Source organism: Pipistrellus hanaki (assembly GCF_964339955.1).
Source record: "Pipistrellus hanaki genome assembly, chromosome: 1".
Classification (NCBI taxonomy): Eukaryota; Metazoa; Chordata; class Mammalia; order Chiroptera; family Vespertilionidae; genus Pipistrellus; species Pipistrellus hanaki.
This window is the reverse complement of record NC_140503.1, coordinates 156,102,636-156,119,904: the sequence shown is the minus strand read 5'-3', so window position 1 is coordinate 156,119,904 and position 17,269 is coordinate 156,102,636. Positions and strand designations below refer to the sequence as shown.

General features: G+C 37.5%; 1 protein-coding gene across 1 annotated transcript in view; it reads right to left on the bottom strand.

Moving 5' to 3' along the window:
- Positions 1 to 17,269, bottom strand: part of SNCA (synuclein alpha) — a 102,727-nt gene that overhangs the window by 61,699 nt on the left and 23,759 nt on the right. The window lies entirely within an intron of this gene.

Here is a 17,269-nt window from a genome sequence, read left to right as displayed (position 1 = left end):
GTAGATTGTGTGCATGCACGTGTGTGTGCGCACGTGTGTGTGTGTGTGTGTGTGTGTGTGTGTGTTATTTAAAATGAAGAGTAGAAAAGTAATGACTATTAGAAGAATTTGTGAAGAAAGGAATAGACGTTCCAGAACCCTTTTATGTACCTTTCCTACATTTATTTCCCACATAACAAACATAGAGCTATTTTAGTTTTCATCACTATCATCTAGGACACAGTTATTACTTGGGGATTTCTTGACCTATAAAGCGTGTACTTAACAACTGTTTAGAAAAGTCCATAATATGCATTCCCATGGAATGGCTTCAATTACCCCTGCAATTCAGCATTCTGATTAGAAATACCACCACGTCATACAATGGACATAATATTCTTCCTTTTATTGTCGGGGTGCCAGAAGGAACCCTGAGCTAATTGACCTTCTGACAGAGATAAAAGGCAGCAACTCACTGCACATGAAGTAGCCACTACTACTTACAGGTCACAGTCAGTCTCATTCTGTTTGGATGGAGGATTGACACCTAATATTGGTTCAAATATATAGGGAGGGATAGACTGATTTTTAATTAAGTCATCTTCGGTAATTTTCCAAGAGGAGAAAAAAACTACCCCAGAAAAAAAGAAAGCAAAGTCCAATTTGGAAGTCTTTGTGTGATATTCCAATGAAACTAATTTACAGTAGAACAGAAAACTCTAGAATGAGATCTGCCCCATTGAAGGTGTAGAGAATTCAAATAGCTCCCAGGACTTATTTGTCATAACATAACTTCATGGAAGGATACTGAAAGCCTTAATTTTTTTTCTATTATTTTGCACTTTATAAAAAGATATATAGGGAGATTATAGAAAGAAAAATTTTAAGAAGCATATCCAATTTTTCTAACGCCTATGTCCAACTCAGTGTTATTTATCTTACCTAATAAAAAGGTTATAACTTACTTTTTATTAAAAACCACATAAAGCAAAAGAGAAGCAACTCACTAAATAACAATTGATTGATTTCATTTGGGGCTCTACTCTGTTCAAAGAGTTTATAAAATGCTGAGAATTTTTTTAAATGAGAAAAGCAATCATTACTTTCAAGAAGTTCCTTGTTCCATTTTAGAGATAAGTCAGTAAAAAAAAGTTACTATGTATCCTAAGCCATAATATTCATGAAAAAGTATTCATGAAAAAGTATGCTAGGGGAGCACCAGCCAACCAGGGGGCAAAACATAGACCAACAGAGGCGAGAGAGGAGGTGGGAGAGGACCTGAGCTGGCACAGGGAGAGGCTTCTGTCATGAAATTGACACAGGGAGAGCTGCCCATGGATGCTGGGGGCAACTCTGACAATTATGAGGCCTGGATTTGGACAGCAGCAGGGAGAGGAAAAAAGAAACCAGTTGGATATAACTGTAATTGCCCGCCTAAGAGATGAATTACAGGCATATGGAATAGAAAGTGAAATTGCGGGACTTGGTGACTGATTACAAGTGAGTGTAGAGGGCCGCTTGAGAAGGCACATGGACATTCTTTAAATTGTCATCTGACCCGAGGCACTGGCAGAGTACCTTTGTCCAGGTGTCAGCAGGGGCCGGTCTAGATATGTAAATCCAGTAATGCTAGAGCCTAGTTAAGAATGCAAATAAGCTCCTTTGACCCTATAAATAAAGCTGCGTGGCTTCGGGGGGGGGGGGGGGGGGGTCGCCCTTGCTGCCTCTCCATCAGAGAGATGGTTCCCACCTAGCGCCCAGCTTGATGAATCTATTTCTGCCTCCATGTCTCTTTCTTCTTTCTCTAATTTCTTAATCCCCAGCTCCTCCACTCAGGAACCTGTCCTTTTCTGTGATGGACACGGGAAACAGAGAAACAGCCCACTGCAAGTCAAGGAGGTGGGTGAGGCAGAGGAAGATGAATGAAAAAACATCACAGGAGGAGGAGCAAATTTAGGGGGAAGAACCTATTCATCATATGACCCTGAATAATCTACACCACTTTCCCCCACATGTCCTGGAAGTTAAATATGTCATCTAGCAAAGTGCTCCTTTACATCTTCTTTCTCCAGACCCCTTACTAGATCTTCAATATTTTATTCACCTGAACCAATAGTGTAGCCCCTTCATAGATCCAAAATTTTATACTGGGACAACTTAGGACAAGGCCCATGTTCCCTCCTTTGCTAAATGTCAAGGGTTTCATCTTCTACAGGGTACCTTCTGCTTTGCTGATCACAAGACAAGTAAGTTTTAGAGGGAGGTGGCCTTAGGCTTGTTCTCATGCACCAAGAGAAGCCTGTAATTTTAAAGAGTCAACTATGCAGAGGTATCATTTGCCTACAAAAAAAAATGTGCCCTCATTGTTAGTGTATAATTCTAGAATTTCAATGCATTTAAAAATCCATATCTTCACCACTTTAATCATGAAATCATATATTTTCATTATCTCCCTAAGATTTCTTTTGTGCCTTTTTCTTGTTAAGCCCTTCTGCAACCTCCTCCCTGACCCTGGGTAGTAGCCTTGAAGGTACACCGCTTGGATCTCCATGCAAAGCCAATTAGCTGCAGTATGTCACTGGCAGCAGCTGTAGGATCCGCTGGTTTATGAGCCAAGGCCAGCCTCTGCCAGTGACTGAGAACAGCAATATAACCAGGGCCGGGACATTTCTATTGCTGCCTTTCTCCTTAACAAGCAATCTCTGAATCAGAATTCCCATTTGGAGGCCAAGACTTCCTCAGAGCTGCCCCGCTGCCTGACACTTCCGACCTTAGTTTATACTACACATCGATTCAAACTGGCTACATTTCAAGTGCTCACTAGTAATGAATCCTGTGCCTATCACATGGGCAATGCAGGTGTAGAGATCAAATACCTATCATTTGCAGGAAATTGTACTAAGGAACACAAGAGGAAAAAATATTACAGCCCAATGCAAAAGTACTTACAATGAAGATGTAAATAAAGGTTTTGTACTGAAAAGATAATTAACTTGCGTGGCCATTTCTGACAGGTTCAACAGGAGTAATATAGGCAGCAGGTGCCATAAGAATTATAGTAAGGATTTATATTTTAAAAAAGTATGTATCTTAGATATTTAAGATTTAAAGGTATGTTTTAGGCATAGACCATATACATATACACAAAGGTAAAAAACAAAAAACAAACTAGTTTGATCTAATAATAATGAGTGAGCCAGCATTTGAGACATTACATGATAGTTATTGAATTTCCTGGTATTCAAAGGTTAGCCAGCTAAAAAAACATACAAATAAACAAATGACAAAAGATATAATGTGGACACTAAGAAATAATGTAGACAGTTTAATGACATAAATGTTGGCTTCTAATAAATGAGGAGCCAGTTAAGTATGTTTGAGTGAAAAGTAAGGTATGAAGTGGTACATACAGTATTTGAAAGCTTACTGGGAGGAAAAGGTAAGCCACAGGTGGATAAGCTGTGAGCCTATTTTATGTACTAAAGCAGGCAGGAGCTGATGAGAGTCCTTTCCAAACATAATGGAAGAGGTGGGAGAGAGATGGGAAAATGAAAAAAAAAATCCTAGAATAATTTCATGGCTAAATGTGAGAAAGAGGGGGATTGTAATACACTAAGGAGCAATATTGTGGGTCATAGGGAAATTTCAGTTGTGTGTGGTGATAACTGATATGGAAGGGCTCCTTGCCTGAGGGAAAGATTAAGTTCAACTTTAGACCAGTTGAAATCTAAATGTTATGTGTAAGTAAAAACGTGCAGGGTATAGAGAGAAATATGAGAGTGTATATTAGGTAACAGATCACCTTAGTAATGAATAAAGGGATAAGTAGTCATGAGAACATATGTTATTCAGGAAAAATAGAAAAAGTCAGAGAATGATCCAGGAATCTATATAGATTAAAGGTTTACATTGTACAAATGTCAGAAACAGCCCCACCAGAGTGCCTAGTGGTTGAGCCTCAACCCATGCACCAAGAGGTCACTGGTTGGATTCCTAATCAGGGCACATGCCAAGGTTGTGGCCCCATCCCTGGCAGGAGCCAAGTAGGAGGTAGCTGATGGACATGGATATTTTTCATTGATGTTTCTATCTCTCTTCTCTCTCTCTAAATATCAATAAAAACATATTTTTTAAAAATTGTGAGAAACAATTTTTGTAGAGAATTCTCTTGTGAATAAAAGAGAAATGAATAAAATAATTGAATATTGACTGTATAGAAAGGTTATGTATATTGGTGTGTGCAAACATATAAAACTGCATAAATGTTAAGTTTACTGCCTTATGTAGCTATATTACTATGTACACTACAGCCGTTAACAGTACCTAAATGAAAATGATGAGGATTGCTGGTGTAGTCATGAAATCCTTTGTTTTATTATATTCTTGTCCATGTTTTGCATAACATGACTGGCTGTCAACTGAGTATAGTTTGTGCCCTTTATTAATAAGTCTTTATACAAATCTCACAAGGATTTCTCTAAAAACAAACCTGGCCTCCTAAATAGTATGCACCCCTACTTGAGTTTTCATAAATTCCATAAAACTCTACCAGCCATATTTTTGAGACTTCTGTATTTCCCACAGCTATTTCTTCTCATATCTGCTATTTCATGGTTTATTTGTATTCTATTTCTTTATTTTTCCCCATAAAAAACTCTCTCCACCCCGTCTTTTGCTCTATACCCTGAAAATATGACTTGTATGGATAATATCAGAGTTTCTCAACCTTGGCACTGGTGACATTTTGAACCAGGACTCCTTTATCATGGGAGGATATTTAGCAGAATCCCTGACCTCCCTCCTCTGAATGCCCTAGCATCCCCCCTCCTTTCCCACCAGAGTTGTGACAGCCAAAAATGTCCCTGGGGATCAAAATCATCCCTGTTTGAGAACCACTGGGCTACATCAATGTACTCCTTTGCCTTTCAGTTACCATGTGTGCTGGCCAATGGGAGCACTGGAAAGATAAAATGGGGAGGTAGAAAAGGAAGATCAGGTCACTGTTCCCCCAACTGTTTACTCCCTGCCAAGGCCGTGCAGGAGGGCTGGTACTCCAAAGGCCACAGCTCCTGCCAGGCTGCCCACTTCACACAGCCCTCCCCTTTTCATCTATAGGCTCAGCTTCTCTCGCCCACCTCCCCACCACACTCCACCCTGAGAATCTCCTCCTGCTCATTTAGGCCTAGTGGTTGCAGCAGTGTCCTTGTTACTATTGAGGCACTACACCATGACTCCTGTGTTTCCTAACTCTATCCAAACCTTCATATTAGTCACTTTATAAAAGTCTCTGCAAACTACCTAATGTATGTGTACCATCTGTTTCCTGCAGAAATAGTAATTGATATAGGGTAAGTGCATATAAACATATTTACAGAAAAGCAAAAATACCCAATGGTCATTGAGGTGTTTTCTCTGTATCAGCCCCCATCATTGTAATGTTTTATAATACAGCCTTATAATCGTTACTGATTAATACCTATATTGCTTTTTATACTTTGATACTATCGATGAAAACTAGCTATGGGTAAGAAAATCGCTAAAAAACACTTTGTGCTCTCGTGGAAAATGGGGATATGAATTGATAATAAAGGGTGGCAATGCAGTGGAACTATGAAACAGTACTATCCCAGGGGAGAGGTATTGGGATCATAAAGAAATGAGGGTTTCACTATTTGATAGTTAAACCTTATAAATGAGCAAGGGAAGTATAAATAGATATTTGTTCATTAAGTTAGTCATGCAGTCCGCATTGAGTCAACAAATTCTTGGTATTTGAACACATTGTGCTAGATTCTGTTGAAAGGGCGATTATGATGTAGACTTTACCCTTAAAAGGATCTATACTCTCCTGGGGTGAAGACTGTAGGTGACAATGACATTCGTATGTTGAATCACCATGATGACAAAGACAGTATCCTCAGTGCTAGCGAAGGCCACATCATAGGCTTACAATAACTATGGGTTGTGTGATTAAGTGGAATTGGAAGGAAGAAGGAAAAGAAGAAAAAAGTACACCATACCTCCTTACAGTGCTGTGTGGGAGCTATCGGTATAGCATGCTTCCCCCAGTTTCTAATTGCATTCTGGAGTATCTGACGTACGTCAATCTTCTTTGATTAAATGAGCATTAACTGCTCCATTCTGGCTTACTTTAGAAGTAGCACATTAATTAAAGGTTCCTTTGAAATTCAAATAATTCCCCCATAAATCTGGTCTTTACAAATGTTTTAAATAGCCTTTATTTTCTTTAGAGACATTTTAGATTTACAGAAAATTATTATAGTAATTATAAAATTACTGTAATAAAATTTTTACAGTAACATCTTATTGATGTGGTACATTTGTTAAAATTGATGAACCAATGTTGACCTGCTCTAGTTTACTTTAGAGTGCCCCGTGAGTGTTGTCCAGTTCTATGAGTTCCAACAAATGGATAATGTCATGTAGCCACCATTCTAATATCATAAAGAGTTTCATTGATCTCAACGTGCTCTGGGCTTCTCATATTAATTCCTCTGTCCTTTCCCAGAACTCCTGGTAACCATTGGACTTGTTACCACCTCCACTGATTAGTTTTTCCCCCAGAATGTCATCAAGTTGAAATCTTCTAGTATGTAGCCCTTTCATTTAGAAATATGCATTAAAAGTACCTCCATGTGTTTTGCAGCTTGTTAGCTCATTTATTTTTATTACCAAATAAATTTCTATTGTCTGGAAGCACCACAGTTTATTTATCCATTTACCTATTTAAGAGCTTCCTGGTTTCTTCCAACTTTGGGCAATTAAGTACAAAGCGTCTATAAACATCTGTGTGCATGTAACTTTCAGGTCCTTTGGGTAAACACCACGCAATGGGATTGCTGGATTGTGTTGTAAAAGTTTGTTTTGTTTTATAAGGGACTGCCAACTGCCTTCCCCAGTGCCTGTAACAGTTTGTGTTCCCACCAGCAGTGAATTGGAGTTCCTATTGCTTCACATCCTCACCAACATTAGGTGCTGTCAGTGTTCTGAATTCTAATGGTGTGTTGTGGGTTTGCATTTGGATAGATGTTTTATGGACAGGCAAATGGCCAAGGAAAGATCAGAGGACCAGAGATTCTGCTTTTATGTTGAAGTTATGAGAACACGGGTTGAAATTATAAAAAGGCTGTATGCTAAATATAAAGAATTTCCTAGTAGGTAAGCTGTTTAATGAATAGTTGAAAAAAGTTGATTTGTGACAGGATATAAATCTTAACTTGCCCATCCCTGCATTGATATCAATATTTCACTTGATAAACATTTAAGTACCAATGACTGTCAGCACCTGTGAGCTGTTAGTAATGTTGAATAGCAGGATACTTTCTTCTTATATGTACACATATGCAGATGAGAACTATGTAGGAGTCTCCAGGATACAGTAGGAGAAGCATGGAACTTAGAAACAGTGGACTTCAGTTTGTTTCATATGAGCCACTCATTACACATATGACCTTAGTTCCCTTGATTTCTTTGAGCATTGAAAATGTGTTTGTAAAATGTGTTTGTATATATATATATATATATATATACATATATATATATATATATATATATATATATATATATATATATATATATATATATTGGGTCGGCAGCTAAGTAATTGCGGGTTTCACACATATATGGCTTCAGTTGAATTTTTAGGTTTGCAGATGTAGTACAAATGTAAAACACATTTTGTTATTTGATAGTTGGCTATTCAGCTGTTAATCAGTAAAAAAAGTTTTTTGATCTGTTTTGTAGTTTTCGTTTGGCGTTAGTTGAAAAATGGAAAATCAAAAGGAACATTTTCGTCATATTTTGCTTTTTTATTTCCGCAAAGGGAAAAACGCATCGCAAGCTCATAAAAAGTTATGTGCTGTTTATGGTGACGAAGCCTTAAAAGAACGGCAGTGTCAAAATTGGTTTGCCAAATTTCGTTCTGGTGATTTTTCACTCAAAGATGAAAGACGCTCTGGTCGTCCAGTTGAAGTTGATGATGCCCTAATCAAAGCAATAATCAATTCGGACTGTCACAGTACAACACGTGAGATTGCAGAGAAGCTTCATGTATCACATACATGCATTGAAAATCACTTAAAACAACTTGGCTATGTTCAAAAACTCGATACATGGGTTCCTCACGAACTGAAAGAATCACAGTTAACGCAACGCATTAGCAGCTGCGATTTGCTAAAGAAACGTAATGAAAATGATCCATTTTTAAAACGACTGATAACTGGCGATGAAAAATGGGTTGTTTACAACAATATCAAGCGGAAAAGATCGTGGAGCAGGCCAGGTGAACCAACTCAAACAACATCAAAAGCTGATATTCATCAAAAGAAGGTTTTGTTATCAGTTTGGTGGGATTACAAAGGAATTGTCTACTTTGAACTCTTACCACCCAACCGAACGATCAATTCTGATGTCTACATTGAACAACTAACGAAATTAAACAATGCAGTTGAAGAAAAGCGGCCCGAATTGACAAATCGAAAAGGTGTTGTATTCCATCATGACAATGCAAGGCCACACACATCTTTGGTCACTCGGCAAAAATTAATGGAGCTTGGTTGGGATGTTTTGCCACATCCACCATATAGTCCTGACCTTGCACCATCTGATTACTTTTTGTTTCGATCTTTACAAAACTCCTTGAATGGTAAAAATTTCAATAATGATGATGATGTCAAATCGTACCTGATTCAGTTTTTTGCTAATAAAAACCAGAAGTTTTTTGAACGTGGGATTATGATGCTGCCTGAAAGATGGCAAAAGGTCATTGATCAAAATGGGCAATACATTACAGAATAAAGTTATTTAGTTCCATGAAAAAATTGTCTTTGATTGTCTTTTAAAAATCCGCAATTACTTAGTTGCCGACCCAATATATATATATATATATATATATATATATATATATATATATATATATATATATATATATATATATATATACATACACACACACACACACACACACACACATACACAATAGGGTGGTGATGGCCTGAGGTGGGAGCAGAGCTGGGCTAGAAGGGGTGCATGGCAGGGTAGGGGGACATATGTAATAATTTAAACAATAGAAATTTTAAAAAATAAAGATTTGGAATATACTTAACATTAAAAACATAAAAAATAAATAAAATGGAAAGTATATTCTTTTTTCTGCCCATCTTACTAGGAAGCTGTTGTAACAATGACAACAACACGCACCTAAAAACTATCCTGTACATTTGTCACTATGCCAACAATTTGAAAGTCATACCTTATCCCAAAGTATCCCACAATTTGGCAGGGAAGCACACACTAACCAGAGTATACCTGGATTGGTATTGTAGATGGGATACGACTAATGTCCTTTGGAATACTGAGGGAAAATAGGATGGACTACAAGTATTAAGCTCTTTGTGCCAGGCTCTGAGCCAACATTTATCAGATGTAAACTCCACCACACCTATGAGATATGAATTTTATTTTTATATACAGATGATGTAACTGAATAAGAAGCAATTTATTCATGGTCACACAGCTAGTGAACTTAGTGCAGTTCCATTTTTCATGGAAAGTTGGAGAGGGCTCCATTATATATCCTTTTTTTTTTTTAAGTATATTTTATTGATTTTTTACAGAGAGGAAGGGAGAGAGCTAGAGAGCTAGAAACATCGATGAGAGAAAAACATCGACCAGCTGCCTCTTGCACATCCCCTACCAGGGATGTGCCCGCAACCAATGTACATGCCCTTGACCGGAATCGAACCTGGGACCTTTCAGTCTGCAGACTGATGCTCTACCACTGAGCCAAATGGGTTTCGGCCCATTATATATCCTTATATAAGTGCAAGAGCCATTTCCAGAACTCAGATTTCTGTAACTCAAACTAAACCACATATAATAAATAGATTACTCCACCGTTCACTGACAGTGGGGAAACATGGAATCTCTTTAAATACATGGAGATCCTTAAGAAGAAGATTCCTATTTACTAAGAGTCAGTTTTAGTCTTTGGCCTAGCAATCATGTTGCTGGTTTTATTAATCCTTTTTTATAACAATGAAAGAAAAAAAATATAAGACACACAAAACCTCATTCTACATGTGACCTTCAGTACCAAACAAGACTGAAACGAATGTCACATTTGTGGCAGATTCAGTATCCTCCCTCTCTGTCTTATTTTCATGGCTGCCCAGAATTTAAAAAGCTTGGAATGATTCCAGCCTGATAAGGAGAGAAAGACAGTGAACTAAGTGTGTAGAGTCTGAAATAGCTCTGGGAAAATGATTCCTTTAGCATTACTGAGATTTGTAAAAGCAACTCTTACACAGATATGCTGTGTTCCACTGGAAAAATGAGTCAAGAACATTTCTTATTCATTCCTATATCCTAGAATTATCATAGCATATGATACAGCATAGAAAGTTATTAAATATTAGCTGAGTGTTAGATGTAAAGGGAGGTAGTGACGTAAACAGGAACGCATGTAATTTTGGTGGGCTCATTTATGTTCTGTATTTACCTATAAGGTTTTTAAATAGCTTTGCTGTTAGAAATTATTACTGATTGCTCTCTAGTGGATCACTTCAACCTCTATTCAAAATACAATATTTAAAAAAACAAAAACTTAAAATGTAACTGTGTGTCTAACTTAAGTAACATAAAGAATCTGAACTGGACAGATAAAAGATGACAAGTTTTAATGCCTATTAAATGCAATAATAAGTACTGAAATAAGTATCTAAAAGAATCAGCTTATGTGAAATGCACCTGAATGAAACAAAACAATGGCATTCTCAGAAACAATGCATCTTAGAAAAGTTAATATCAATCAAGTACATTATAAAGGTGTCACATCATCTTCCCAGTGAGATATACAGAAAACAATGCACCTCTAACAGGAAACCTCCAATGCTGTGTTACCTGGTGACTGCATGTATTTTAAAACGCATTCCCTTAAGTAAGAAATATACTTCTAACAAAAGAATAAATATTCTTCAAGAATGTGAAAAGGAATGTATAGAAAACAAATTAAGACTGGAATATTTAGAACTGAGAGAGGAGTTCATAAGAACTAACATTAAAATCAGGTTCAAAATCAACTTGAAAAATGAAGATTATAGACAAAATTAAAGGAAAAGGGAGAATATAATACTTTAAATAATAAAGAATTTAAATAAAGAAAAGGGAGATAAGTTTGTGAAAATCATGAATAAAAAGTGTCCTTTGACAGTGGAGTACATATAGAAGATATGGTACATATATACACACTATGGAATGCTACTCAGCATAAGAAAAGATGAAATACTGTCATTTGAAACAACATGGGTGGACCTTGAGAATACTACTAAGTGAATAAGTCAATCAGAAAAAGCTAAGAACCATATGATTTCATTCACATGTTGGATGTAAAACTGAAACTCATAGTACAGTCAACAGTATGGTGGTAATCAGAGGGAAGAGAGGTGGGAGGGATAGTGAAGGGTAAAGAGGCCAGCTGTATGGTGATAGGAGTTGATTTGGCTTTGGGTGAGTGGTGGGCACACAGTACACTTTACAGATGGTGTAGCATAGAAAGGTATACTTGAAACCTATATAATCTTATCAATCAATGTCATCCCAGTAAATCTAATTTTAAAAAAAGGAGAGAAAAATTTCAAAAGCATATTTTACCAGCACTTAAGAACTTTATTTTAAAAAACAGATGAACTTGCATGACAATAAAAACCATGTGTGTTTAGCTGGTTTGGGTTCAGTTAAAAGTTTGGGTAGAGAACAATGAAAATGAAAATTTTGGGCTGAAATAACTCCACACAAAATACAATAAATAAATAAATAAGTAAATAATCCGGCATGCTGATTTACACAAACAATTTTCTAGTGTTTTTAATGTGGTGGAAAGCATTAATTCCAAGAAAATATTCATACTGAGCATGAAAAAGTGAGACTGATCACCATCACTGTGGTTGCTATTACTTCTTCCTTTGTGAATGAATGGGGCTGAGATGGGCTGCTGGAGGGCTCTTCCAATTTCGCTCTCTTCATTAGAAGAGGTCTGAGAATAGGAAGTGAAAAGAGCTGTGGCCCTCAAGCCATCTTGCTCACACAATGTTCACTGCCATCTTGATTTGAGAGAGGTATTTTGGATTAAGAAAGAGCAACTATATGCATGATTTTCACTGACTGTCAAGCTAGTAGCTCTTACTACATAATTTGCTATAAGATGTCTATCGATTCCCTTTACAGAAGAGGAACTGTTAGACTAAAAGGGTTTCAACTAGAACAACATTACAGTAGGCAGAATGTATCTGTTGTTTTGAATGGATCTTCATTTGTTGTTAACAAGATCTGTCACACCTCCAAAGAGCTTCTGAAAATTAGAATGTTTCAGATACATCAATAGAGCCTCTGGATAAAAGAATGACAAACACTTCCTCTTGAATCTCAATCAAGGCTTAAAGATGACTTCTCTGCCTCACAAAAGCTAACCAGTTTGTGTGTTTCTGCTTCTGATGAAATCTTTATCGCTGAAGAAATGAGGAAAGGAGCCTGGTCTCCCAGCGGCCCTCACGGCTGATGAGCCCTGGCAGTGACAAATGCCACACTTCCTCAGACGGCAGCCTTCCTCTCCCTCTCACCTTGCAAGTGAACACTGTCACGTTCCTTGCGGAGGCAACATACATTTCACAGCTGTCATCCATGTATAAAAGGCAGAGAAATGAAGAATTCCTTTTTCAAGCTGCCTAAACATTTCATTTTGTTATTAATATATAACTGAACAAGAAAGCATCGAGCATGTGTTTGGATATATAAAACATGAAAAGTTGTAGGGTGTTACTTTCAAAGGAAAACACAGAGTGGAGAGTAGGGAGCAAAGGATCTTCATTTTAAAGAGCAATCGGAAGCTATCTTGATATTCCTAATCTTCTTTCTGGCATTTTATGCTCACCAACTGCTTAATATTGGATGCATGTGGTTCTGCCCATCTGTCCAACAGTGAATTAGTCTATGTGGTTTACTGAGAAAATATTTAATAGAATAGGAATAGTGTGTAGTGATAATGTTGTTTTAAGATAATACAACATTTATGTCATGAATAAAATGTTTGCTTTGTTCTTAATTTCATGTATCCATATATAATCAACTCAATTGTTATAAAAGTGTGGAAAAGCAAGAACAATTATAAATATGAAAGATACAATTTCATTAGAATATGTTCATATTCTACAATATACTAAGTTACTAATATGCACCAAAAGCATAAAATGGTGGCATTTTAATTTGGTTTGATAATTAGGATCAAAAGGAATAAATGAGAGAGATATATTATAATCACATTTTTTTGAGAAATTATAAGAGACTATGAGTGCTATGAGATGATACCTCACTCAGAGACAGCCTTCCTTGAAACTTGGAAAAGGAGGAGGTTGGGGAAGAAATCGTTAAGCAAGTATATAATATTGTCAGACTCATTCCTATACTGATCATGATTAACAACCAGATATCAATGCCTAGAATGCAAGAATTTGGTCTTACATATATTTCTGAGGGTTCCTAGAAAGTATTTTACACATAGTGAAGTTTAACAAATGTGGGTCACATGAATGAATTGAAAAATAGATAACTATGCCTGTACTTTTATTTTCATTATCTTATTATCTATTGATTCTAGAGAGAGAGAGGAAGGAAGAAGGAGAGAAAGAGAGAGAGGGATAGGGAGAGGGGAAGAGAAAGAGAGAGAGAAATATTTATTTATTGTACCACTTATATATGCCTTCATTGGTTGATTTTTTAAATATATATATATGTGCCCTGACTGGGAATCAAACCTGCAACCTTAGTGTATCAAGACAATGCTCTAACCCAGGGGTCCTCAAACTTTTTAAAGTGGGGGCCAGATCACGGTCCCTCAGAGAGCTGGAGGGCCGGACTATATGAACTACTAATTCCTACTGTAACACCTTGGCTGCGCTCACTGCCCAAAAAACCTGGCGGGCAGGATCAGACTCCCCTGGGGGCTGCATGTGGCCCCCGGGCCGCAGTTTGAAGACCCCTGCACCAATTCCAACTGAGCTGCCCAGCCAGGGCCATTATACCTGTACTTTTAAGTACCTATGAAGTTAGGATAATTTTCTGAATCAGTTGAATAAATGTGAGTGGGAACTGGGATACTAAAAAGGAAAATTAGCATCTTTGAGTTCTAATTATGGTTAAAGCAGTAGAATGCTTAGTCACATTAATGTTGAATAAGGTGTTAAATATTATAAATATTTATAATATTTATTATAAATGCCATTTGTTAGGCTTCTGTTAAAAATGCATGTTTATTAAAGAAAATTTATAAAATATAAGTAAGCAAAGGGAGATGATAAAATGTAATCCATGACTCAGAAATAGTCACTTAGTTGCAATATTGCTTCAAGGACAATGTAGGAGGGCTTTTTGTGGTTGTTACAATGCCTGGGAAGCACTACTGGCCCTTAACAAGTAAGGTCTGGGGCTGGGAACCAAACTACAGCGAATGACACAGCTCCCAAAGCAAAGAATTAGTCAGTGGGAAATGCAAACAGAGCTCAACTGAGAAAAACCCAAGAGCATGGTGCACTTACTTCATATATTATTTCTGGTTGGTGTTTCAGGCTTCTTAGAATGTATTCCTAGCAGTGGGATCACTGGGTCAAATGGCATTTCCATTTCTAATTTTTTGAGGAAACGCCACACTACTTCCCATAGTGGTTGTACAGTCTGCATTCCCATTAACAGTTTTGTAGGGTTCTTTTTCCTCCACATCCTTGCCAGCATTTGTTGTTTGTTGATTTATTGATGATAGCCATTCTGGCAGGTGGTGTTTTCCTTTGCATCTTTTTGAGGATTAGTAACTTTGAGCATTTTTTTCATATATCTCCTGGCCATCTGTATGTCCTCTTTGGAGATGTCTATTCAAGTCTTCTGTCCATTTTTTATTTGGATTACTTGTCTTCCTTTTAGGAAATTAACACTTTATCAGATGTATCATTGGCAAATATGTTCTCTTATACAGTGGGTTGCCTTTTCATTTTGATGTTGGTTTCCTTTGCTGTGCAGCAGCTTTTTAGTTTGATGTAGTCCCATTTGTCTATTTTTTTTCCCTCTGTCTCTTGCCCTGGGTGATATATCTGTGAAAATCCTGCCACATGTGATGTCTGATATTTTACAGCTTATGTTTCCTTCTTGGATTTTTATGGTTTAATGATGTACATTTAAGTCTTTTATCCATTTTAAGTTTATCCTTATGTATGGTGTAAGTTGGTGGTCTAGTTTCATTTTTTTTTGTATGTACATGTCCAATTTTTCCAACACCATTTATCAAAGTCATTATGCTCAATATTTGTCAATGGAGGCAAGGACATACAATGGAGGCAAAGGCATACAATGGAGGCAAAGACAGTCTTTTCAAAAAATTTTAAGACAAAGAGAATTAAAGTTAAGTATTAGTGGGCCATTGCTTCTGTGGAGGCAAGTGATAACTCATGAGGTTGGAGACGTCTGTGTACAGGGCAGACTCATGGCTCATCTCCTGGTAGGATGGGCTTGAAAAGCAGGACCTGCTGATCTTCCCCAGCGCCAACAGGGAGTGAGCAAACAACCATCCACGAACAGGAGGCTGATAGACCATGTTGGGAAATTTAATTTCGCTCCCCCACACACCCAGATTCCACAGAATTGAGGCTGGTGTGCTGGAGATTCCTAGGTTTCTCATGGGCCCAGATCAGGCCTTGGAAATATAGAGTATGCAGGGGCTAGCCAACAGAAATGAGGAGAATGAAGGCAGTGAGGGACAGTGAGCGTGGTTATCCTGGACCCCTGAGGTCAGGAGGGGACCAGCCAAGCACAGTTGGACCATATAATGTACCACATCTGATTCCACCCAGGACATTAGTGGCTGTGTGCAAAGAAAACCAGACCCCAACGAGAACATAAGTACTCTTTTCTGATCCCTCCTATTTTACCCTTTGTAGACACACCACCCCACTTGCAAGTGAACTTGGGAGAGGAAACTTTGAGTTCCTGTTATGCTCTGGCAACAAATAAATATTGAATTTGATCAAATATTTATATAACAAGTCTCTTACACTGGAAATAACTTAAATAAGATTAAGCACAAGGTCTTAAAGACTATAAACTAGGCCTTGGTGCTTATCAGGAGGTGTCAAATTCCGATGACCTTAGGGTTGTTCATCTGGAACTGTTCCCCTTCTAGAAAGTTCTGGCATGAAAAATCAGCTTGAGGAGAAACCCTCTACCCTCTTTCAAATTAAGCACTTCCCTGCCTTTGGATTTAACTAGAGGGGCCAAGATGACACCTCAGCCAATTTTTACAATTGCAAACTGCTCAGGCCTACCTCTGTCTTGGTCAGAAAGGAGCTTTATGGGATTTGGCACAAAAGCTTCACATGAAGAGGGTTGTTTCTTTAGCCTTGTCCCAAGGGATCTTACAGAAAAATGGCTATAGAAGAATAGGATATGGGGTGCTGAGTCCTTATAATATTTCTAAATATTTCTAATACAGGACCTGAAAACCAACCATTATTAGGAAAAGGAGGGCCTGGCCAGTATTGCTCAGTAGTTGAGCCTCATTGACTCATGAACCAGGAGGTCATAATTCTATTCATGGTTGGGGCACATGCTCAGGTAACAGGCCTGATCCCAAGTAGGGTGTGTGTGTGGAGGGGGATGGGGCAGACAGTGAATGATTCTCATTATTGATGTTTCCATCTCTCCCTTTCTCTCTCTGAAATCAATTAAAAATATTTTTTAAAAGAAAAAAGAAAAATAAGGAGGAAAACAGTGACTGGGGACAGTTTTAGTCAGCCCAGGATATGTCAAACCTGTGTTGCACTGAACATCCAGAACTATTCTCCCTGGATTTGGAAAAACAAACAAACAAACAAACAAACAAAAAAAAACAAACAAACAAAAACAAACAGCAGTAGGAAAGACCTATAACCCTAACATATTAAGGCTCTGAAAAATTTTTAACTTTGTTTATTCCAGTGGTTCCCCAAATCATTTTTTTCTAATTGCAACATGAGTCTAATATTCAATGAAACCACATTCCTTTGGGAAACTCTAAGGACAAATAGTAGTGTGACTTCATTTTATGTAGTTAAAGTGGAATGCTCAGGGAATAGCTTTTCCCTCTTTGTGTTACACAGTTTTTCCCCTCTTTGTGCTTACTAAAAGTCTTCAAACTGTCAACAAATATGGAAACGACCTTCGACCATCATTTATCTAACACAACTTTTAGAGAACA